Below are 26984 nucleotides of genomic sequence, written 5' to 3'. Positions count from 1 at the left end.
CGTGTATTAGGACACATTTCTTAAGTTCAAAAATAGAAACGCTGTAATTCTTCAGAAATAAGAAGAATGTTATACATGATGGCTGCAGGGAGGGAAAGAAGAATTGTTTTGCACTAGATTAGTCTAACTTAAATATTTTATTTCAACATTTCATTTTCTAAAACACAGAGGTGACAGCCTCCCAAGCCTCCAATGTACTTCCAATAGTAAAGAAAGACAACCGCATGTTTGGAATATCTTTCTAGAAACTTTGGCTCCCAAGGATGCCATCAAAGTTTTACCCCCACAAGAATTAACATCATTTGATTAATACTGTCATCGAAACAGAGAAAGGAGGGGAAATGTCAAATTCTATACTTTATTTTTAAATGTAGTATGGAAATACTTTTTCTCAATACAATACATGAACTCAAAAAAGTTACAAACTAAGAGTTCCCGCTGTGGTACAGTCTCTGCATTGATGTTGTCTCTGTGTGGCGTGGGGTAGATCCCCAGGCTGGGGCAGCGAGTTAAGATCCAGTGTCCCCACAGCTGTGCTGTAGGTAACAGCTGAGGCTAGACTTGATGGGAATTCCCATATGCCACTGGTGCAACTGAAAAAGAAAAAAAACAAGTCACAAAGTGGATGTCACATCAGAGAAATATGTCAAATTTAATTTATTTCTATTCTAATGTATATTGAGATTTTACCTTGTATGAATTACTGTTAGAGGAAAGGTGAGAAAAATATAATTCCTACTCTAAAAGAATTTATAATCTCACTAGAATTATATAAATGCTAAGAGCAAATCAAAATGTTAATTTTACAGGAAAAGGGGCAAAGTATTTAAGAGTATAAAGGAGAGAGTTCCCACTTAATTGGGGGTATCAGAAAAGGCTTTAAGAACTGAGAATTAATTGAAATGATACATATTTTTAACATGTAGAGAAAACAGAGGGAGCATGAGCAGGAGGAGAGCAAACAAATTATGGTGGGAAGAATTCCACTCAGAAAGTTGGGACTTATCTAGTTTCCAGAAGATAAAAAGGAGAGAAAAAAAAAAGTGGCAAACATTTGTAAAAGTAGTTTGGGACTGGAGTTCCCACTGTGGCTCAGTGGGTTAAGAACCTGACAAGTATTCATGAGGATGCAGGTTCAATCCCTGGTCTCGCTCAGTGGGTTAAGGTTCTGGTGTTGCCATGAGCTGTGCTGTAGGTCACAGATGCCCCTCGGATCTGGTGTTGCTGTGGCTGTGGCATAGGCTGGCAACTATAATTCTGATTCAGCCCCTAGCCCGGGAACTTCCAAATGCCACAGGTGAAGCCCTACAAAGAAAAAAAAAAAAAAAAGGAAGGAAGGAAGAGTAGTTGGAGACCAAATATGGCTTTGAACATCATTCCACAGAGTTTGCCTTAACTTGGTAGGTCATCAGGGGCCTGTGTTTTGAGCAGCACATGGAGAACCATTATCCATTAGTAGATTTTAGTTGAACTGGGTACTTGCCATGGTCCATCGCATGAATATTCATTTTTAGAATAAATATTCATTTTTAGAGATTAACCAAGAATGCTATTTTTTAAAAAGATAAATTGTTCTAGTATGTACTTACTGTAAAAAAAAAAAAGGGTTATCACAAGTATTATCTAAAAAACAAAATGATGGCAGGTAACATATTGGAGGTCAGTACAGAAAATTGCACAGTTGGTTTATTTATTTAGTGATGTAGGCTATCTGCGTGCAATTGTCTGGTGGCATAGACAGACCCATGTTCTACAGAACTCCTCTCTGGGCATTACTTAGGCTCCCCATTGGCTAGAGGGATGCCCAGGACCACCTTATCAAATAGGTTAAATGTTTTTCAGACCTCAGTAATCCTTGCTTTGTGCTCCGGAGTGGAGCACTATGGGCTCAGACAAACAGTTCCCAAGGAAAATCCTTATATTGGCTACATATGGAAGAGGTGTTTTCTTTTATTCAGGCAGGAATAAATCCTGTTAGACTTCCTCATTTTCATAATAGAATATTAATTTTACTGCTTATTTGATATCAAAAGGGTCTGCCACAGATCAGCAATAGAGGTACCTTTATTCCACTTTTGTCAGAGTGAATAGCTTAACTGTCTGACATCCTGTGCCTATAAAAACCTTGATGGGAGAAATTTTTAGGGATACTGGTTTGAAGGACAATATATCAAGTCACTCCTTTAGGAATTTCAAAAAATTTCTGTGTTCCGTAGTACCAGCAGATGGCCACATATTTGGACCATCTCACCTTGGCCCTCAGCAGAATGACCTACACTGGACTGTATTTTACTGTAAGGCTTTCAACATTCACCAGTGGTCACCTAGACAATGGGGTTTCTCTGCAGGCTGGATCACTGGGCATGAGAATATTACTTATTCTTCCACCCTCCAGAGGTTGTTACTGATGTTTATGTTCCTGGTTCTACTGATCACATCTGGAATGTGTATGCGTGTGTGTGTGTGTGTGTGTGTGTGTGTGTGTGTAAATATCTAAAACACATACCACCACGTTTACAATGGCTAGTAGAGAAAGGAGCTTCCTTTGGCTCAGAATTCTTTTTGTTCCATTTTTGGACTGGTTGAGACCTGAATGGTACTCTGGAAACCATTTCAGAAGTATGTTTCTAGTCTAGTTCTATAGTGAGTAAAATTACATGGCCTTCAACAGATTACTTAATGCGCTGCCTTATTTTTAAGATTTTTTCATGTTACTTGATTAAAATGACAAAACAGAATTATAAAGGAAAAAAATCATTCAGCAATGGATGATTTATGAACATGCCCATTTCTTTCTTTTTTTTTTTTTTTCCTTTTTAAGGCCACACCTGTGGCATACGGAAGTTCCCAGGCTTAGGGTCGAATCAGAGCTGCAGGTGCTGGCCTAAACCACAGCCGCAGCAATGTGTGATCCAAGGCGCATCTGCAACCTACACCACAGCTCATGACAATGTCAGATCTCCAACCCGCTAAGTGAGGCCAGGAATCGAACCCACATCCTCATGGACACTACTCAGGCCTGTTAACCACTGAGCCACAAGGGAAACTCCTGAAAATACCCATTTCATTGAATCTTTATGGGTGATATCAATAGGCTGTTCTTTTTTTTAAAATCTGTACTAACAAAGAAACAAAGAAAATTTTTATTTCAATTTTGCCTCTTTTTAAAGGCTGACATTATTTTTTAGGATAGTTTAAGTCAGAGCAAAATTACACATAAAGTACACAGATTTCTTATGTACTCTGCCCCCCTTACATGCACAAACTTTCCCATATCAACATCTCCCACAAGAGTGGTACATTTGTTACAACTAATAAACCCACACTTGACACATCATTATGACCCAAAGTCCAAGGATAACATCAGGGTTCATTTTTGGTGCTGTACATCCCATGGGTTTTGATGAATTTATAATGACATGTAGCCACCATTATAGCATCATACATAGTAGTTTCACCGCCCTAAAAATCCCCTGTGCTCTATTTATTCTTCCCTCCCCTTAATCCATTGCAACCACTGATCTTTTTACTGTCTCTACAGTATGGCCTTTCTCAGAATGTTACATTGTTGGAACCATATATTATGTAACTTTTTAAGGTTAATTTCTTTCACTTAATCATATGGAGTCAAGGTTCATTTATGTATTTTATGCCCTGGATGCTTATTTCTTTTTAGAAATAAGCAATATTCCATGGTCTGTATGTACTGTAGTTATTGACTTACCTACAAAAGGACATCTTTATTTCTTCCATATTTTGGCAATTATGAATAAAGCTGCTATAACCATCCATGCACAAGTTTTTCAACTCCATTGGGTAAATATACCAAGGAATACAATATGATAAGAAAGAGTATGCATAGTTTTGTAAAACGCTGCCAAAATGTCTTCCAAAGGGGCTGTACATTTTGGGTTTCTACCAGCAATGACTGAGAGTTCCTGTTGCTTCACATCCTCACTAGCATTTTTTGCTGTCAGTGTTATAGATTTTGGCATGCTAATAGGAGTGCGGTGGTATCTCATTGCTGTTTTAATTTTCATTTCCCTGGTGACATATGACGTAGAGCACCTTTTCAAATGCTTGTTTTTCATCTATATATCTTTTTGGTGAGATGTCTAAGGTCTTTGACCCATTTTTTAATTGGTCTGTTAGTTTGCTTATTGTTGACTATTAAGAGGTCTTTTTATATCTTGGATCACAGTCCTTTATCATCTGTGTCATTTGCAACTGATTTCCCCTAGCCCGTGGTTTATCTTCTAACTCTCTTGACAATGCTTTTCACTGAGCACAAATATTAGTTTTAGTCAAGTTCAGCTTATAATTATTTCTCTCATGGATTGTGCCTTTGGTGTTGTATTCAAAAAGTCATTGCCAGGCCCAAATACAGATGGTCATCAAAATTTTCTCCAACATTATTTTCCAGGAGTTTTATAGTCCTTTGCTTTACATTCAGGTCTATGACTCATTTTGTTAATTTTTGTGAAGAATGTAAGGTCTGTGTCTAGATTCTTCCTTCTTCTTCTTCTTCTTTTTGTATGGGGCTATCCAGTTTTTCCAGCACCATTTATTGAAAAGACTATTTTTGCTACATTGTATTACCATTCTCCTTTCCCAAAGATTATTTACCCATATTTATATGAGTCTATTTTCAGTCTCTCTATTCTGTTCATTGATCTATTTTTCTACTCTTTCACCAACATCACACTGTCCTGATTATTGCAGCTATGGCATAAATCTTAAAGTTGGGTAATGTTAATCCTCTGGTTTTATTCTTCTTACTCAATGTTGAGTTGGCTATTCTGGGTCTTTTGATTCTGCATTTAAACTTTAGAACCAGTTTGTCAATATTCACAAAATAACTTGCTAGAATTTTGATTGGGGTTACATTGAGTCTATAGATCAAGTTGGGAATAATTACCATCTTGACAATACTGAGTCTTTCTATCCCTCATTTATTTAGTTTTTCTTTTATATCTTTCATCAGAGTTTTGTAGCTTTCCTTACATAGATCCTGCATGTATTCTGTTAGATTTATACCTAAGTATTTCATTTTTCTTGGTGCTAAACATAAATGGCAATGAGTTTTTAATTTCAAATTCCACTTGTTCATTGTTGGTTAAAGCAACTGACTTTTCTGTATTACCTCTGCATCCTATAACATTGCTATAATTGCTTGTTAATTACAGGTATTTTTTATTAATTCTTTCAGATTTTCTACATAGGTAATCAGGTCTTCTGCAAACAAATATAGTTTTATTTCTTCCTTCTCAATAGGAATAACTTTTACATCCTTTTCTTGTCTTACTGTGTTACCTCAAGTCATTTTTTTCTTTTTACTAGTTTGTAGTATCTAATGAAATGGTATGGGAAATTGCTTTTAAGATAATAATGTGGGGAGCTTTTACATTTGAGTAGTAATTTCTAGTAGTTACTGAATCTACGTAATTTCTAGTAGTTACTGAATCTACCTTTTATAATTTCACATAAAAGTATTCAGGAAAGCACACAAAACTAATAAAATCATAAACACCATGACTATTGACTTTTTAGTGACTAAATTGTAGGTCAACAATTAATAAGTGTTGAATTAACCAATGATTAATAACTAGCGAGGTTCTATATACAAATTACTACTAATCATGATGATCTCCGAAACAGGTGAACCAAAACAGAAGGTGGAAAGAAGCTTCACTCAAACCCCTGCTCACTCAGCCCTGCCATAAAACAGACCTTGAAAATGAGGCAGCTGCCCCTCTGTTATGTCCTGGAACTGATTTATGAAGAGGCTACTCTCTTTCCTGTCCTATTCCCACATTTACTTGAAGTTTATAACTACCAGTATTAGAGCTCATCCCAGGAAAAGTAGAGGCATTGCATTCTGGGAAATGAAGTTATCAGGGACAGGGGTGTCCTAAAAGCAATGCATCTGTGGCTTCTAGACTTACTTCCTTTTTACTCTTCTGGTGAAAAATAATGGCAAATGCTTCATGTTATCCAGAAACAAGTCCTTCCCTCATATACTCTGAGGCAGGAGTAGGAGTAGATTTCTTTCTATTAGAGCCATATTTGTATATTTCAGTTAGATATTTAACAAAATAAATCTAGATAGGGAGGGCCTGTGCATAAGGAAGAGAATGGAGATATAAAGAGAATTGAGGTAAATCTGCACTGGCAAATAGCATGCCTAGATTACTCAACATTTCTGAGAAATAATAAACAAGGGGTGGCCGTGGGAGGAAAGTCGACAAGGAGTTTATATAGTAATTAATTCTTGAAACACTGTGATAACTTCACTCAATTTGTCACCTTCACAGTTACCCTTGTCCTCATTCTTTCTGCTGGGTAAAAAGCAGAAAGAATCATGGATGACCTTGTGTTGAGCATTCATCGCTTCATTAACTTCTCATGCAAGTTGTGGTATCAATAGGAATTTTTTTGGCCACACCCACGGCATGCAGAAGTTTCTGAGCCAGGGATCTAACCCATGCCACAGCAGTGACAATGTTGGGTCCTTAACCTGCTGAGTCACCAGGGACCTCCAACAAGAATTCTTTTTAAGAAGATAAGAGTTGGTGTTGAGCTAAAGGTTGCCCTTTAATTTGGAAGTTTCATTTGTATTATGTTTAAGATTTGATGAATATACTGGGAGATACATTTCCCACAGCATGTTATCCCAGAAGTGCAGTATCCTCCAGAATGACTGTCTACAGATCTGGCTGCATTAACTCAGAAAAGTACCCTACTAACAGGTAACCAAAATGAGGTTCTATCATGTAGCTAAATAGTGGGCTAAATGTGTAAAAGCCCATTATTCAAGTAATATCAATATTTCCCAACCAAGTGCAACCTTGATAAAAGCATTTCTTTTTTTATTAATAAAAAAATCATTTGGAAGAAAGAAGATTTAAATATGACTCTCTGTTGCTGTATATTATGCTCTCTTCCCAAGGAATATATTGTTTTTCTGCTAGTACATATACATAGAACAATGTTCTAAAACAGCTCCATTTCATATTTGGTATGTATATTATACCTATTTAGAGAAAACATGTAAATTCATTCTTAGCCAAATGAGGAAGTTTTCATAACATTAATAAGCCCATTTTGGATGCAATTTTAGGAAACTTCATGGCCTTGCACAAAATCCTATATTTGCATTTAATTTTGGAAGGTGAGAAGGTCAAGACAATCTAGGTCAGATACAATACTTGCTAATGTAGCTGCATTTTTGTGTTAAATGATTCCACTGCTATGTAGCTTTCTTGCCTCTACTCTCTACCTTTTCCATGTATGTCTGTTTTCTTCCATGCTTTCTTTCACTATGCATCCATCCTCAGTATTTTTTGCATGTACATATCTTCATGTTTTTATTTTTGCTTATTTGTTTGTTCATTTGCTCTACTCTTTCCAATGCACGCACGTGCATGTGGTGAAGCCTATATATTTGCATATTGATAGATGTATATATGTCTATATCCATGTGCAAATCTTTGTCTATTTAAAAAATATGTATATACATGGTTGGCTGCAATGATTCAGTATGTAGATATTAGGCTACGTAGAAGCACTTGGAGACCAGAAAACATGTAATTATTATCCAGATCTATGATGTATAATTTAAAATACATAGTATATGGATAAGCAATGAGATCCTGCTGTATAGCACTGGGAACTATATCTAGTCACTTATGATGGAGCATAATGGAGGACAATGTGAGAAAAAGAATGCATATATGTATGTGTGACTGGGTCACTTTGCTGTACAGTAGAAAATTGATAGAACACTGTAAACCAGCTATAATGGAAAAAATAAAAATCATTCAAAATAAATGAAATGCATGGTATGATGGAGCAAGTCACTTTGTAACTCTCCATTACCTTTTAAGGACAGTATAATTATACTTATAAGGAATCATATTATATACCAAACTTTGGGAGAAGTTTGAGGCGTTAAGACCAGAGTTGTTTCATGACTTCATGTAGGTGTATATGGCCTCCTATTCAACAACTTTAAGAAAAATGTCATTGATCGAACACACACCCTATTTGTTATTAGATTATCAATTCATTCAGATGTTCCCACTGTCTTGACTCAGGATAATATTTGAGAAGCTATACTGGTGGTAACATTTCTCAGGATTTATAAAATTCTCCAAGTGGAGGAATTATTTGGAGATGGTTTTATTTTGCTTTCAAAAAGCACTTTACTTACTGCTGAAAATGTGTCTAATATTTTAAGTGACCTTGATGCAAGTCATAAATGCTTTTCTTGACCTTATTAGGAAACTGTTCATGAAGAGTTTGTAGAAATTTATATTTTCTCCAACTACATTTTAAGTTCTTTTAAGGTATGAATGATTTTTAAATAATATTTTTAATGTTGAATAAGACAGGATAAAGCTTCTGTGATCATCATAAACACTTATTAATAAAGAATGCAGAAAGTATAACAGAATTTGTTATAGTACTTAACAAACTAACCCTAAAATTCACAAAGAGACAGTGTCCAAAAATAAGCAAGAAACTTTTAAGAGAAGGAGAAAAAAATCAATATTGGGAATTTTCCCAATTTAAGTAGTGTAGCTTGGGCAAAGATATAAACACGTATCTATTTGATGGAATAAAGAAGTCAGAAAGAGTTATATACATATAGACATTTAGGAATGCTGCATAAAGACATATAGTAATATTATCCCCTAAAATCAGGAGAAATTATGCAATAATGAATAAATAGTCTTTGGGAATTGAAAAAAAAATATTTTTTTGGCTTTTTGGTTGCACACACAGCATATGGAAGTTCCCAGGGTAGGTGTTGAATCAGAGCTATAGCTGGCAGCCGAGCTGCATCTGCAACCTACACCATAGCTCACCCAATGCTGGATCCTTAACCCAATGACCTGAGGGCAGGAATCGAACCTGCATCCTCATGGATACTAGTTAAATTCATTCCCACTGCACCACAACACAAACTCGCTGAAAATTCTTATAAAAATTAAATTTAGGGAGTTCCCATGGTGGCTCAGTGGAAACGAATCAGACTAGGAACCATGAGGTTGTGGGTTCAATCCTTGGCCTCGCTCAGTGGGTTAAGGATCCGGTATTGCTGTGAGCTGTGGTGTGGGTCACAGACGTGGCTCAGATCTGGCATTGCTGTTGCGCTGGTGTAGGCCAGCAGCTATAGCTCTGATTTGAACCCTAGCCTGGGAACCTACATATGTCGTGGGTATGGCCCTAAAAAGACAAAAGACAAAAAAAAAAAAAATAGATTTAATATTAGATTCCTACATTAAAAAATACATGAAAATAAATTACAAATGGATTAAACAAAAGACGTCAAATATTAAACCATGAAAACATTATAAGAATGTGCAGGAGAAAATTTTATAATCTTGGAGCAACAAGGGATTTATAAGGCAAGACACAAACCCAGAGGCCATAAAAATAATCACAGATTTGGTTACATAAAAATGTTAAACTTTTGTAGTTTACAAATAACGGATGCTGGAAAAGATGTGGAGAAAAAGGAATCCTTCTACACTGTTGGTGGGAATGTAAGTTGGTGCAGCCACAACAGAAAACAGTATGGGGTTTCTGTAAAATTACCATGTAATTCAAAAAGACACATGCATCAATATGTCCATAGCAGCACGATTTACAATAGCCAAAGCACAGGAACAACCTCAACACTCACTGACAGATGAATGGATCAAGAAGATGTGGTACACAATGGAATACTACTCAGCAAAAAAAAAAACAAAAAAAGAACAAAATAATGTCCTTTGCAGCAACATGGATGAAACTAGAAGTTATCACACTATCTGAAGTAAGCCAGACAGAAAAAGACAAATACCACATGACATCACTTGTATGTGGAATCAAAAATATGACAAAAATGAACCTATCTTCGAAGCAGAAACAGACTCAGAAAATAGAAAACAGATCTGTGGTTGCCAAGGGGAAGAGGGTTGGACTGGGATAGACTGGGAGTTTGGGGTTAGCAGATGTAAGCTATTATAAATAGAATGGATAAATAACAAGGTCCTACCGTACAGCACAAGGAACTATACTCAATATCCTATGATAAACCATAGTGGAAAAGAGTATTTTAAAATTGTATATACAGGTAGAGTGGAAATTAACACAACATTATAAATCAATTATACTTCAATTAAAAATATATGTAAATAATAAATAAATAAAAATGTTAAACTTTTGTGTGCCCCAACACCATATTTTAAGGAAAAAGGCAACTGACAGAGTAAGAAAACATGATATACCTATATAATCCACAAAGGGTTAAAATCCACAATCAATAACAAAAGGGCAACCCAGTAGAAAAATGAGAAAGAAACACATGTAAGCAAGTCACAACATATTTATGTGTATAATGACAAAACTATGTATTTATGTAATATAAAAATAAATTATAATTAGTAATTGTAAAAATTCAGGTGAAATAATTCTATGTATTAATATATATACATACAATCTCCAGAAGGTCATACATTTAGAAAATTTTACTTTCTACCAACATCCATTCATGATTAAAACTCTTACCAAAGTGGATATAGAGGGGACATATCTTAACATAATAAAGCCACTTATGACAAACCCACAGCAAATACAATGCTTGATAGGGAAAAGCTGAAAGCCTTCCAACAAGACAAGGATGCCCACTCTCACCACTTTCATTCAACACAGTATTGGAAGTCCTAGCCACAGCAATCAGACTAACAAAAGAAATAAAAGGTATCCAAATAGGAAGAGAAGAGGTAAAACTGTCACTGTATACAGATGACATGATACTATATATAGAAAACCTCAAAGACTACTTGAACTGATGATTTCAGCAAAGTAGCAGGATAGCAAGATTAATATTCAGAAATTGGGTGCATTTCTGTATATTTACAATGAGATATTAGAAAAGGAATACAAAAATACAATACCTTTTAAAATTGCACCCCCAAAAATTAAATACTGAGGAATAAACTTGACCAAGGAGGCGAAAGACTTATACGTTGAGAATTATAAAACATTAATCACAGAAACTAAGGAGGATTCAAAGAAATGGAAAGATATTCCATGCTCCTGGGTTGGAAAAATTAATATCATAAAAATGGCCATATTAACCAAAGCAATCTACAGATTCAATGCAGTCCCTATTAAATTACTCATTATATTTTTCACAGAACTAGAAAAAATGATCCAAAAATTAATAATGAACCAAAATAGACCCAGAATTGACAAAGCGATTCTGAGGAACAAAAACCAAGCAGGAGGCATACCTCCCCCAGACTTCAGGCAATATTTCAAAGCTATAGTCATCAAGACAGTGTGGCACTGGTACCAAGACATAAAGACCAATAGAACAGAATAGAGAACCCAGAAGCAAACCCAGACACCTATGGTCAATTAATCTTCGACAAAGGAGGCAAGAATATAAAATGGGAAAAAGACAGTCTTTTCAGGAAGTGGTGCTGGGAAAACTGGACAGCCACATGTAAATCAATGAAACTGGAATACACCCTTACACCATGCACAGAAATAAACTCAAAATCCCTTAAAGACTTAAACATAAGATAAGACACCATCAAACTCCTGGAAGAGAACATAGGAAAAACATTCTCTGACATCAACTGTACAAATATTTTCTTAGGTCAGTCTCCCAAGGCAACAGAAATAAAAGCAAAAATAAACCATGGGACCTAATAAAACTGACAAGCTTTTGCACAGCAAAGGAAACCATAAAAAAAAAAAAAAAAAAAAAAAAAGACAACTCACAGAATGGGAGAAAATAGTTTCAAATGATGCAACTGACAAGGGCTTAACCTCTAAGATATACAAACAATTTATGTATACAACTCAACAGCAAAAAAAACCACCAACCCAATGGAACAATAATGGGGAAAGGACCTGAATAGACATTTCTCCAAGGAAGATATACAGATGGCCAACAAGCACATGAAAAAATGCTCAACACCAAAAATTACTAGAGAAATGCAAATCAAAATTACTATGAGGTACCACCTCACACCTGTCAGAATGGCCATGATTAACAAGTCAACAAATAACAAATGCTGGAGAGGGTGTGGAGAAAAGGGAACCCTCCTACATTGTTGATGGGAATGTAAATTAGTACAACCACTATGGAAAAACAGTATGGCGGTACCTCAGAAAACTAAATATAGAACTACCATATGACCCAGCAATCCCACTCTTGGGTATATATCTGGACAAAACTTTCCTTGAAAAAGACACATGTGCCTGTATGTTCACTGCAGCACTACTCACAACAGCCAAGTCAAGGAAACCATCTAAATGCCCATCGACAGATGAATGGATTAAGAAGATGTGGTATATATACACACAATGTAATACTACTCAGCCATAAAAAGAACAAAATAATGCCATTTACAGCAACACGGATGGAACCAGAGACTTTCATACTAAGTGAAGTCAGAAAGAGAAAGAAAAATACCATGTGATATAACTTATATCTGGAACCTAACATATGGCACAAATGAACCTTTCCACAGAAGAGAAACTCGTGGACTTGAAGAACAGACTTGGGGTTGCCAAGGGGGAGGGGGAGGGGATGGGATGAACTGGGAGTCTGGGGTTAATAGATGAAAACTATTGCATTTGGAGTGGATAAGCAATGAGATTCTGCTGTATAGCACAGGGAACTATATCTAGCCACTTGTGATGGACCATGATGGAGGATAATGTGAGAAAAAGAATGTATATGTATGTATGACTAAGTAACTTTTCTGTACAGTAGAAATTGACAGAACACTATAAACCAACTACAATGGAAAAAATAAAAATCATAAACAAAATCCAAAAAAAGAAAATTTTCCTATCTAGTCTAGGTAAAGATAGAAACAGATACTAACATATCTGTAGGTAAATTAGCCTAGCATTTTGTGTAAATTTTGGGTGGTATTTTTTAATCTAAGCATTCCACTTTAAAATTTATCTTATAAAAATGCATATGTATCTATTCAGATATGAATGTACAAGGGTATTCATTTCAGAATAGCTTATAATAGTGAAAAACTACAAAGTATTCATATTAAGAGGAATGATTTGAGTCCCCGGGGTGGCTCAGCAGTTAACAAACATGTCTAGTATCCACAAGGATGTGGGTTCAATCCCTGGCCTTCCTCGGTGGATTAAGGATCCGGCGTTGCTGTGAGCTGTGGTGTAGGTCACAGACTCGGCTCGGATCCCAGATTGCTGTGGCTACTGCTGAGGCCAGTAGCTGTAGCTCTGATTCGACCCCTAGCCTGGGAACCTCCTTATGCCTAGGATGTAGCTTTAAAAAGACAAAAAAAAAAAAAAAAAAGATTGATTAAGTAGATTATGGTGGATCTATGGTACAGAAAACAATGCATCAGTTAGAAAGATGAAGACTGAGTATGTTCTAACATTTAGTAATCTCCAAGACACATTAGTAAGTGAAAAAAAATCAAATTGTAGAATGATGTAATCTTATTTATGAGAAAAACAATCTCTACCTGTATGTGTATATGTACTCACACTCACACACACATGCACACACATACAAACATATATGTACAAATACCATAAAAAGGATAGACACCCACACTGTTAACAATTCCCTCTTGGGAAGTGAAATGATAAATGGGGGTGGGGAAAAATGGGGCATTTTGGAATAGGAGTGATGGGTGCCTTTGATTTTTAGTTCAAAGACTTTCGTGTACTTTAATTTTTTGTAATATACATATATTTTTCCTGACAATAGTCCTCTCTTAACTGCAGTTTTGCTTTCTGCATTTTAGTTGCCCATGCTCAAATATTAAAATGGAAAATTAGTAATAATGGAAAGTTATGCTCACACTGACGTTTATCTAAATACCAAGAAGATTTCCAAATTGTGGTTTAGTCATACAACTCCTAAAGCATTTAAAGTCTTACTTTACCACTACCAAATCTTGGGATTAGGGTGCTTAATGTTGTCCTCTGGTTTCATACAAGATGTTGTATTATGTCATTAATACCTAATTGTCATTTTCCATACAATTAAAAATTACTCTGTTGCTTGACTTAAAAAGTGTTTTTCAATTCTGTTATAAATTATGATTTAATAAGCTCCTTTTATTTGTCTTCATCTAATAATTTTAAATTATCTCTATTATTTGAGATTTAATGGTTATGATTTCTCTTACTCTACATAGCTCATTTTCCAAAGTTAAAATTTAAAAAACAAGTGAGAGGTATCTTCTCAGCTAGGCTGCCTTTAAAGTGGGACCAGTGAATTTGTAGGCAAAAGCTATCCCTGTGCTACAGAAACCAACCTGAATGTTAATACCTGTACTGTGTGGTTGGAAGATAAAATAGAAGCATCAGTGAGGGGACCATTGAGGGAGATGAGTCAGAAAACTTGGCCTGACATTCAACAGACTGGAAACTCACTGAGAACAGGGATTTTGCTTTATATTTGTATCTCCAGCCCTTAGTATTGTATCAAGTATTTAAATAAATGAATGAATACATAAATGAATTAATGAATGAACAAATAGACACTGAACCTCACAAAACAGTTGAATCAGTTGTTATTCAATTAATTCCACAATTTACCAGAGGGAGAGAGAGGATATAGTATGTACCAAACAGACTTCACCAATGATTTCCTGATGAGAAGCCATGACTGATATCCTAACAGTCTTATGAGGGATATTTTAGTTTTATATTCTGAAGTTCTCAGGGCACTGATGTCTCTGGTGGACAAAATTTTGAAAACCAAACAATCCATTCTCCTTCCTGAAATATAGTCATCTAGAGTCATGAATGTTTTTTTCAAGCTAAAGGTACTCATTTGCCTTCAACTATTAATAAGCTGGGTCAACCCAACTCTAATCTCTTGTTAAAATTCTTAGAATAATATAAACTTAATATCTAGGGATAGGTTATAAATTAATAGTCTTCCGTCAAAGTGCCTGGTTGCTTTTGCATGCATATTTGTGCTTTCATAATTTATAATTTATTTCTCTTTCTCCTCTGTCCTCTAGTATAGTTCCTGTCTATTTAAATAGAAAGAGCTTTAATCTAAGTCAGAGCCAAGCCTTGAGAGTCAGAGAGAAGGCAAATCTCCTGAAGTTCAAAATCAATTTGGTTGCTATTAACAGCCCTGCTCTTGTACCAGTTTTAGCACTCAGTGCTAAAGTATGGAGCTTTTTTATCTGGAGCTGCTTATTTTGTCTCAGAGTATGGTGAGGGTCCCCAAGAAATGACCCAGAATCAAGTACTGGGGAGGTACTGAACTTTTATAGCCTCAGACTAAACACAAACTTGAAAGTAAATTTCATCATTAAAGCTAAAAGAAATGACAATAGGATTCCTGCTTCTTTTAAGAGCCAACACCAGAACACCCACTGGCAGTGAACACCAGGTATTGAAGATTTTTTTCCTTTTAACAAAGGTCATCTTCTTTATCCAGCTGCCTTTTTGTGTGGTAAGACAAAAATCGACTCAGCTCACACAAGATTTACTTTATGTTTCTCTTGAATAATATGATAGAAGCCACACTTGCCATTCCTGAAACAAATGACTTAGTGATTTTGAAGCTATTCTGATTTCACCAATAATAAGTAGAAGATCAAATATGTTTTGCAGTTTATGGTGCATTGCACTAAGAATTTGCAAGTTTATTTGCAAGGCTCAGGTGTACTATAAACCATAAAGTAGTTCCTATTACGTGCATATTTGACAAATGTAAACAAAGGCACAAGAAATTTGACTTTCTGAGCATCACATATGAGCAACAGAAAAACTGAAATTAAAACTCTGAGTTTGATAACTGTAGTCAGAAATAATGAGTGAATAGTTGGACAACAAAAGCTATAAGGAAAGAATAATAGGGTCAGTAAAATCAGAGATACTTGGTTGAGAAAAACAGAAAGCATGCCATGCTGGTAACCACAAAGTGTCCATTTATACTCAGGTCTTAAGCTATTACTAAAACAACCTATGAAGAACTTCCTGACCAGAAGGATGGAAAAAATAATCTATTAAAAAGATAGTATCACATAGTGTGTAGGAAATTGTCCATACAATTTGTATTCATTTCACATGAAACATGAATTAATTTCAGTAAGTCTATTATGTTGTGAATCATTAGTTCCTTTGTTTCCTTCAAATTCTAGTAGGCAGACCTAATTAATTAGGAAGAACTCCCTTTTTCATCCCCATCGTAGCCATGAAGATTATGATGTATAGTTAGTTACTCTAGTAACTATCAAGTTACTACTCTGCTATATTATTCATGGGAGTGTGAACCTGGAAAACTCTCCAGATGGAATCATTTTGTTCTCTTTTATGGCTGAGTAGTATTCCCAATAATTCCATTTGCAGCAACATGGATGGAACTAGAAACTCTCATACTAAGTGAAGTCAGAAAGAGAAAGAAAAATACCACATGATATCACTTATATCTGGAATCTACTATACAGCACAAATGAACCTTTCCACAGAAAAGAAACCCATGGACTTGGAGAACAGACTTGTGTTTGCCAAGGGTGGGGAAGGGAGTAGTGGGATGGACTGTATGTATGTATGACTGGGTCGATTTTCGGTACAGCAGAAATTGACAAAACATTGTAAATCAGCTATAATAGAAAAAATAAAAATCTTTTAAAAAAGAAAAAAAAAGGAAACCCTCCAGAAATAGTTTAGCAAAAACAATAATAACAATGCAAATATTAACATTAATGGAACTCTTACTGAGTACCAGGAAATTTGTTAAGCATTACTTTCACAGTCACTTATAATCCTCAGAACTGCTCTATTAGTTGCTGTAATTTTTATACTTTACCTTTGAGGAAACTGACACTTGGTGGGGTTAATTGATTTTCCCAAATCACTAGCAGAAGTAGGATCTGAACTCAGGTGTGTCAAGTCTGTAGCATCTGTGCTCTTAACCGCTCAATCTAGATAAAGATTTAAGCAGCTCACATCTCTTGACTCAGGAATTCTGCTTCTGGGAATCTATCCTAACACAATAATCTTTACTGCTTGTGACAGAATTAAATTTCTTAATATTGGAGGGTTCTTACATTTCCCCTCCGGTGTAAAGAGACTTTTGTCATTTTCAGTGGCACAATCCTTGCCCCAACCTCTCAGATGGATCTATCTTCGCCAAGACTGTTGCTAATATTACACATAATCTGAACAAAGTAAGAGAAGCCAAGAACTTGAGGTTGGCAGGAAAGTGGTGAGGGAGAGATAGACTGGCAAAGAGTAAAAGCCATGCAACTACAGATAAGGGAACGCTTGGGGAGCCTAGATATTTGGGGGAAGATATTAGCAAAAGGAAAATTTAGGGATTGAGAATTGGGGAGGAGAGGAGTAAGAAAATAAAAGGGAGGACATGAATCAATGCTTTTTAGTGTCTTTTAAGACCACAAATCATTTTTTTCTTTTTTCTTTTTCATTTTTTAAAGTATAGTTGATTCACAATGGTGTGAAAATTTCTGCTGTACAACAAAGTGATTCAATTATACATATATATGCACATCCACTCTTTTCCAGATTCTTTTCCCACATAGACCATCAAAGACTATTGGGTAGAGTTCCTTGTGCTTTACAGCAGGTCCCTGTTGGCCAGTCATTCCATACACCACAATGGGCATATGCCAAGACCATGATTCTTAAAGCATCATCACCAATTGGGTATGTGTTAGAAGTGCAAATTCTCAGGTCCTACCCCACATCTACTGAATCGAAATCTTGAGGATATGAGGAGCAGTCAGCATTTTAATAAGCCTGTGCCCTGGTAGCTCAAGAAGCACTGCTTTAGGAGAGGAGTGGAATATCTTTCCTATATTGTTTGCCCATAAGGATTGTACTCTCTAAACATACACAGATCTGGAAACAAGCTATGTGTGTGATGCACAATTTCAATAGGGTTAAACACCTAATCCTACCTATTGCTGCATCATATCATTGGTTAAAAACCAAAATACCCAACGCAGTGTGAATGATCAGATAGAAAATGTTATACCCACTCAGTAAAATAAAACCGTCATGTTTTTATCCTCCCTTAAGAGAAAAAAAGAATACAAAATCATACATGCAACATCTTTATGTGTTATCGAGACTCAGCAGAGTAAAAGACACCAGGTAAATATATAAAAATATTAACTGTAGTTATTTTTAGCATATGGGTTATTTTTTCCCTTTCCATTTCTCACTCTATTTCTGAGTTCCTTCCATTCTCTGTAATGAGCATGCACTAATTTTATGAAACAAATACGTGATAAACTTTGCTTCTGTAATAAAAAGTTACACAGACACTACTTAGAACAATACTTCCTCTAGACTGGGACTTAAAAGGCTCACATTAGGTTTAGACAAAAGCTTCAGGTTGAAGAGGGTTGTCAGGGATGGCCCAGGACATGCTAAAATACTGATTTTGCTGCTCTCTTGCATCCTTTAGAATTCGCTTATAATCATAATGCCGCACTGTGTCATTTAACGTTAGGTTCAGCACATAACAGAAGACCCCAAACAGTAGCAATTTAAACAAACTAGTTTATTGTGCTCTCACAAAAAAGAAAAGGGGAGGCAAATAATTTCTCAACTGTTTGCTCAACAGTTCCACAAGACAACGTTTATGTTAACCGCATAGGTGCACCTTAGCTAGAAAGAGGTTGGAAAATGTAATTTTCTGGCTGGATACACCGTCCTCCTGAAAAACCTGGGTTGCTGTTACTAAGAAAGAAAAGGAGAATAGATACTGGGTAACTTCTAGCAGCCTCTTCCAAAAGCTCCTACTGGCCTCCCTGAAGAAGTTATAAAGAAATAACAGCTAAGATGTATTTTGTCTTTATACTATCCATGGGGTAAGGGTAAAGCAGAAATGGAATGAACAGGGGACTGCTGTGCTTACCTGCAGAACTTCTGCCAAAATAAATACAATTTAATTTGGCAAATTAATTCAACTGAACAAATAATGGCTTGATGCTAGTTTGGTAATCCTAGATCTATGTAAGTGACTTTTATATATAAGCATTTAAAGGTTTTGGTGGAGGTCCTGCTATGGCACAGTGGGTTAAGAATCCGACTACAGTGGCTCAGGTCGCTGTGGAGGTGAGGTTCTATCAGCGGCCTAGTACAGTGGGTTAAGGATCCAGTGTTGTAGTTTGCGACTTGGATTCAATCCTTGGCCAGAGAACTTCCATATGCCACAAGTACAGCTAAATAAATAAATAAAGTTCTTCTCCCTTGTGGTGTGTAGTCTTTTCTAATCCATATTTCATTTCATATCATCTTTCTTTCTTTTCCTTTTTTTTTTTTTTTAAGGGCCTTACCTGCAGCATATGGAAGTTTCCAGGCCAGAAGTTGAATCAGAGCTGCAGCTGCCAGCCTATGCCACAGCCACAGTGATGCCAGATCCAAGCTGCATCCGCAACCTATATTATAGCTGTGGCAACACCAGATCCTTAACCTACTGAGCAAGGCCAGAGATCAAACCTGCATCCTCATGGATACTAGTCAGGTTCTTAACCCACTGAGCCACAACAGGAACTCCATGCCACCTTTCTTACACAAAAATCAAACAAATCATTTTGCAGATATACGTGTCAATCGAGATAAGACTGTGTCTCAATTCCAAGACCTGTATTTACATCTTAAGGTACATTCAAGGAAGAGAACGACAAAAGGCAGGGAAGTACCTTAGCAATGGGAGAGGCCATCTTTTCCTAAGTGCACATAACCCTGGTGGTCATACATGCAAGCCAGCTAAATGCCCTACAAAATTAAAGGCTTCTGAGATACTTTTGGAAATTTCCATATTTCCCCAAAACCTCTCTAGGTCTTCCTAGGGGTCATGACCCCAATTTTGAATAAGACATTAGTCATTATTCTGAAAAGAACTCTGGTAGCCTATCTTTCACCTAGTTAAACATTTAATTATAAAGATTAAACTATAAAAAAGAAATCTATGGGGAACAATGAATATGACAGTAAGTTATCATTTTTTTTGCAAAGATACGGTCTCCCAGCTAAAACCCAGTATAAAGGCTAGTACTCAGGAGAGTCCTCTTCCTGAAAAATGAAGTAAATGAATTCAAATAAAACTCTAAAATTTCACCCCAGACATCAATTAGAGTGTCAAAAAGAAGGGGTAGGTGACTCAAAGGACATATACGAACTTTTTAGCGGATTGGGGAGAAACCTGGGCATCTTCTATTTTCAAGGGGATAAAATGAGTACCAGTTGGAATGTGCATGAAAATATTATCCAGTAGCCTTAAATTATGTAAAATTCATCAACTTGTGAATTTTAGGGATTTTAGCTTGCTTGATAAGATCAAAATTGTTTCAGAAAAGCAGGCAAAGGATCAGAAAATAGGCAAATGGCCTAATAGAAAGCACACCCAGTTGGTACCATCTTCTGTACATGCAGGGATGTTTACTTAGTCAATTCCTTAATGCTTTTTCCAATCGTATTGAAAATGACTCCAGCAGAGCTGTTCCCACAACTCTTCTTGGCAGATCATGCTACAGTTAAACTGGAAAATTCAACTGATATTAAAGTGAGACTTTCTGTACAATATACCAAAATTAACTCAGAATGGTTTATAGACCTAGGTGTAAAATCTAAAACTATGAAATAGTCAGAAAAAAAAATAGGGGAAAACCTTGGCAACCTTGGATTAGGCAACTATTTCTTGAATATGACACCAAAAGCACAATCCATAAAGAAAAAAATTGATAAATTGGACTATACCAAAATTTAAAACTTGTTCTTTGAGAGATATCGTCAATAAAATCTTTAAAAAGGCAGAGACCAGGAGAAAATATTTTGAAATTATATATCTGATAAAAAAGAAAAACTTGTATCCAGAACTATAAAGAATTGATACATCAACAATAAGAAAACAACAACAACAAAAAATTAAAATGGACAAAAGTTTCAAACACACACTTTACCAGAAAAGATAAGCAGATCACAAATAAGTAAAAGAAAAGATTCTCATATCAGAGAAAGACAAATTAAAATCACAATGAGATATATATCTATTACAATGGCTAAAAGTAAAAAGACTGACCATACCAAGTGCTGGTGAGAATATGGAGGAATTATCACTCTCACGTAATGCTGGTGGAAATTTTAAAAATGGTACAATCCCCTTAGAAAACATTTTGGCAGTGCCTAAAAAGTTAATCCAGTCACTTCATCCCTAGATATTTACCCAAGAGAAATAAAGGCATATATCCACACAAAGAGTCTTGCAAAAACATTCGTAACAGTTTTACTTTCAATACCTGAAGTCTGGAAACAACCCAAAAGTTTATCAACTGGTGAATGGATAAACAGACTGTGTTATACCCATTCTGTGAAGTACTACTCAGAAATAAAAAAGGAATGAACCACTGATTTATGCTACAACGGGGATAACTCTTAAAATCACTACATGGAGCAAAGTGAGCCAGGGCAAAATAAAAGAATACACAGTACATGGTTGCATTTATGTGAAATTGTAGACAAGCAAGCTAATCTATAGTGACAGAACATAGATCAGTGGTTGTCTGGGAAAAGGAGGATGGGTAGAAATGGGCAGAAGGGAAGGACTACAAAGGGGCCAGAGAAAACTTTTAGTGATGATGGATATGGTCATTATTTTGAGTGTGGAGATGGTTTTATGGGTATGTGTACACACACACACACACACATCAAAAGTCATCAAATTGTACATATATTTTCAAAAAAATTGAAGTATAATTGACATATAACATTATATTAATTTCATATGTGCAACACAAGTTTCCATATTTGTATACATTGTGAAATGATCACCCTAAGTCTAGTAATCTTGTCATCACTTTATTTTATTTATTTATTTTGTCTTTTTTTGCCTTTTCTAGGGCCACTCCCGCAGCATATGGAGGTTCCCAGGCTAGGGGTCGAATCGGAGCTGTAGCCACTGGCCTATGCCAGAGCCATAGCAATGCGGGATCCAAGCCGAGTCTGCAACCTACACCACAGCTCACAGCAACGCCAGATCCTTAACCCACTGAGCAAGTCCAGGGACTGAACCTGCAACCTCATGGTTCCTAGTCGGATTCGTTAACCACTGTGCCACGACAGGAACTCCTGTCATCACTTTAAATAGGCACAATTTATTGCATGCCATCACTACAAAAAATCAACTTAAAAAATTGAAGCTCCCTGGTAGCCTAGCAGGTTAAGGATCTGGAGTTTTCACCACAGTGGCATGGGTTTGATTCTTGGCCTGGGAACTTCTGCATGTCATGGATGTGGCCAAGAATAAGTAAATAAATAAATAAAATAAAGTGAGGGTTTCCTCTTTGGGTTGACCACTCTGTCATTTTAATATTGTATATTTGCTGGCATTTAAACTTTTTGTGCAGTATAACTTTCCAGTGTTAAGTTACCATAATATCGTCTGCTTCAACTAATTACAAGAATTCTCATTTTTAAACAATTTCCCTCATATTGAGTCTACTGTACAAAAAGAATTAATAGTCTCGGGGTTCTCTTAGGGTGCAGCCAGCTAAGGATCAAGTGTTGTTGCTACAGTGACTTGGGTCACTGCTGTGGCAGGGTTTGATCCCTAACCTGGGAACTTCCACATGCCGTGGGTGGGCCAGAAATAAGTAAAACAATTAAAAAAAAAAAAAGAATTGATTGGTCTCAAAATATTGTGCCTTGTCAAAGATTCTGCCACCTTGAGACAATCTGACCCTGTTTCCTCACCACAAAAATGAAAGAAATAGCAATTTACATAGTGTTGTGAGGATAAATGAGATCATGTTTTATTTTTTTTTAAGTGCTGTAAATGTCTTAGAAGCACATTCACCATCCGGAGATGCCCACCAGTTCTCTGAGTATGGGTACCTAGGCCCACTGATTACCCTGCTTGCTGGAAAAGGCCAGAAAAAACATCCTGGACTCTTGCAGAAGCCTCACTGAGGCAGCCAAGCAACAATCACGGAAACAGGGCTCGTATAAAGATGACAGAGTAAGAAGATGTGGACGTCACCTACCCCGAGAAACACATCAGAAATATATCTATACAGGAGTTCCCGTCGTGGCGCAGTGGTTAACGAATCCGACTAGGAACCATGAGGTTGCGGGTTCGATCCCTGGCCCTGCTCAGTGGGTTAACGATCCGGCGTTGCCGTGAGCTGTGGTGTAGGTTGCAGACGTGGCTCGGATCCCGCGTTGCTGTGGCTCTGGTGTAGGCCGGTGGCTATAGCTCCGATTCAACCCCTAGCCTGGGAACCTCCATATGCCGCGGGAGCAGCCCAAGAAATAGCAACAACAACAACAACAACAACAACAAAAGACAAAAAAAAAAAAGAAATATATCTATATATGAAACAATTATCACTGAAAACTAGCTGGAAACAAATGAAAGTATGTATTATGGTTATTATAGTTAATGATTATTAGCATAACTATTATTTCTAACCTCTAAGCAGCTATAGTTTTTCTATAATCAATAACAAATTGATAATAATAAATTCAGGGTTGGCAAGTATAATACTTTATTTCATTTTTCTCTTCATTTTTGCATTTCCCATGACACTTCATACAATTCTCAATACGTAGTAGAGAATCAACAAATACTCAAGTGATTAATATTTTCTCCTCTTCCCATGTATAAGGGAAGAAGTCAAAGGTATAGAAAAGATTTTATTACATTTTTGCTCTGGATGACTTAGGACTGTATTGAAATAATGGGTATGGTTGAAAAAAAGCTAGGATAGGTATCTAAAATTCTAGATTATTTTGCATAAAACAGACTTGTCCAACAAGATCCTGTGTTAGGCTCTCTAAATACCAAATTCCTAGCCTAAAAGAGTGTTTAAATCCCCCAAACTCAAACGCATATATTTCTCATGACTACAAACTTTCACCATTAATAAGAAAGTGGTAGATCAGACACAACTTAGAATAGATTTACAAGGAGATCCTGCTGAATAGCATTGAGAACTTTGTCTAGATACTCATGTTGCAACAGAAGAAAGGGTGGGGGAAAAATGTAATTGTAATGTATACATGTAAGGATAACCTGACCCCCTTGTTGTATAGTGGGAAAATAAAAAAATTATAAAAAAAAAAAAAGAAAATCCTAAAAAGTAAAAAAAAAAAAAAAAAAAAAGAGAAAGTGGTAGAATGTTAATTTTATGATGAACATTTTGTCATCTTCAGTTTTAAAAAAAACATCGCATGTGTCATAGGGAGGGCACTTGCAGAGTTGGATCAACAGATAGGGAAATACATTGGAGAAAATGTTTTATACCTGATAGTTTTTAAAAATTCCAACATGTGGGAGTTCCCCTTGTGGCACAGCAGAAACAAATCTACTAGAATCCATGAGGATGCAGGTTCGATCCCTGGCCTCACTCAGTGGGTTGGGGATCTGGAGTTGCCCTGAGCTGTGGTTTAGGTCGCAGATGCAGCTCGGATCCCACCCTTGCTGTGGCTGTGGCATAGGCCGGCAGCTGTAGTTCTGATTTGATCCCTAGCCTGGGAACTTCCACATGCTGTGTATACGGGCCTAAAAAGAAAAAAAAAAAATCCAATATGCATCACAGGAAAAATCAGAACTTTGTTATTATTTTTTGCTTTTCAGTTTAGTCATTTTAAAAATCATTGAGTTATATTTCTGGGGAGAAGAGCACCCTGAATTTTTTAGAGCACAGGATCTGTACTGAACTGACTGAAAAGGTCATTTATATAACAGAGCTACTTCTTGGATGGAGGGATCAGTATGCCATAGGGCAAATGTGTTTAACCATTATATTTAACTGGTGGTAGGATCAGAAGGTCTCTATACATGTCTCCTTAAATCTCCTCTTGTAATTGTTCATTGTGGCATAGTGTTGAATCATATTAGAAGACCCTTGATTTATTTTATACTAAAATTAGCGGCAATAAAATGGCATTTGTTAAGGAGAATTTCTAATTGTGTTGATGACATTAAAGATCCAAGCACTATATGGATTTGGGAGACCCTGTCTTACCTATTTGTTAAGTAAAACATTTCTCATTTTCAATTCAACAAATATTTACTAAATACCTGTTACGGGAAAACTGGGAACACAGAAATTAATGGTATAGCCGCTGCCCCAAAGAAGCTTACAGAAGAGATCACAGAGCCCAATTAAAAAAAAAAAAAATGTAACCCTATGGAAACCATGATCTCATATGGTCCAGTCTCAGAGCAACTACAGAAGCAGTCAATCAAAAAAGTATTTTTGAAGAGGGTCAACTTATGTATCTCAAACTCTTAGGAAAGAAGTACAGCCTTTCTTTTTTAAAATCCCATTCTCATACATTTTACTCTCAGGGCAACTGCTCTTTCTTGCCTTTCTTCTAAGTTCCCCCAACACCATAATCCTCACAAAATTTTGCTTCAAAACATCCTTATCTCTTGATTCTGCTTTAAACCTACCAGAGGAAAAAATCTTCGGGAGTATGGGAAGAAACAGATCTAGGTGGGCTAGTAATCTCTTTAGCCCACCTAGATCTGTTGGAGAAAAGGCTGGGATTATTTACATGCTGTTTTTTGCTAAACACAAAGGTGTCGTGAAATAATGTGAAAAGTCTTATAATAAAAATATGCACAAGGATAAGAACTAGTTTAAAAGAAGTACAAAGAAGACTTTGCCAAAGGTATCTTGCCATTTATGTTCTGATGGGTCTTAAAGTGTGTCAGGAAGGTGAGGCGGGATTGAGGTGAAGGGCAAAATTTCATTTATGTTTCTTGTTGGACATGGGTAAATTAGGAAGACTAATAAAAGCCTTTGAGGATAATGATACACTTCTTCCAAGATGAAATATCCACCTTGGTGAAGGATAAGGTAGAAATGTACAGGATGAAGAACCGGACATTTCCTTTGTAACAGCTAATATTTAATAGAGTTACATTAAAAAACGGTGAGGTGAAGATGTTTTGACATAATGGGATTAAAAAGAAAAACAGGGACAAACAAACATCATTCTGATTCTCATACATTACATTCATGTATCTGATTCTGAATAGAATTCTAACTCCTATGACATAACTGGCAAGGAGATCAAGTGTAGCAGTATTGAGAGACTTCAATTATCGAGGGAGCTGACAGCAAAATCATTCTGCTAAATGTGGAATGTCTGATAATTTCTTGGCTTGCCCACTGACTGTACCATTTCACAGAAACAGGAGGTAGTGACAGAGAGAGCTGCATCTCTGAAGTTAATTCTGAATGTAAGGGAGGGCTACACGGCCAGGTGAGCATCACAGGGAGTTAGGAGGAAGAAAATTAAAAGAATTACATCATTTAAGAATTCATAACAACCAAATACAGTAATGCTGGTTATATTTATATGTATGTCCTCCATTTGAATGGTCTCATTAGGTCAGAAATATTTATCAAATACCTACTGAGTGCTGTACTTGCTTACTCACCAGGGGTGTGTTGTGTGTTTGTGTGTCTATGTCTGTGCTTGTGTGTGTGGAGAGCCTTTTATCCTTGAGGACTTTCGAAAAGGTTAAAGGGAAAAAAAAGGACTCTCTACCACCCCCACCCCCTGCCTCCCCTTCCCTCCTCCCCCCCCCCGCCACCTCAGATTCACTACACTGTGAATTCAAAAGTGTTGTGTTAATCATGATAACTCATATTTCTCTGTCTGGCTTCTTAAGCTGCTTGCAAGAGATTTCAGGCTCTGCAACTTCTTCCCCCGACATACACACACGCATACACACACACACACTTGGAGTATTCAGAAAATGACCCAATTCTAGGAATTTACAGATTTTTTTTTTTTAAAGGGGATTTGGATTTTCTCCTGCCATGGAGTTGGGAATGTGGGCCAAGTTTGTCTATGTATCTGGTAGCCCCAGCTAAGAGCCCTGTCTCTCCCTGGGAACTAGACAAGGACAGGAATGAATTCAAGTGACAGCCACCACCCTACATCATACTCAGAATCACTCCTCCTTT

General features: G+C 36.4%; 1 long non-coding RNA gene across 1 annotated transcript in view; it reads right to left on the bottom strand.

Moving 5' to 3' along the window:
• Nucleotides 1-510: 510 nt before the first annotated feature.
• The window catches only part of LOC102166782 (uncharacterized), a 93745-nt gene continuing 67271 nt past the window's right edge, over nucleotides 511-26984 (bottom strand). The window contains exon 4 of the long non-coding RNA XR_002344379.2: nucleotides 511-593. This is a non-coding gene — a long non-coding RNA (uncharacterized LOC102166782). The remainder of the gene's footprint in view (nucleotides 594-26984) is intronic.

The sequence above is a fragment of the Sus scrofa genome, chromosome 5 (assembly GCF_054392235.1).
Source record: "Sus scrofa isolate SSC_HxYL_T2T_F1_AM1 chromosome 5, Sscrofa_HxYL_maternal_Yorkshire_Landrace_v2.0, whole genome shotgun sequence".
In the NCBI taxonomy this organism is placed as follows: Eukaryota; Metazoa; Chordata; class Mammalia; order Artiodactyla; family Suidae; genus Sus; species Sus scrofa.
The sequence above is the reverse complement of the archived record's forward strand: the minus strand, read 5'-3'. Positions and strand labels throughout refer to the sequence as shown.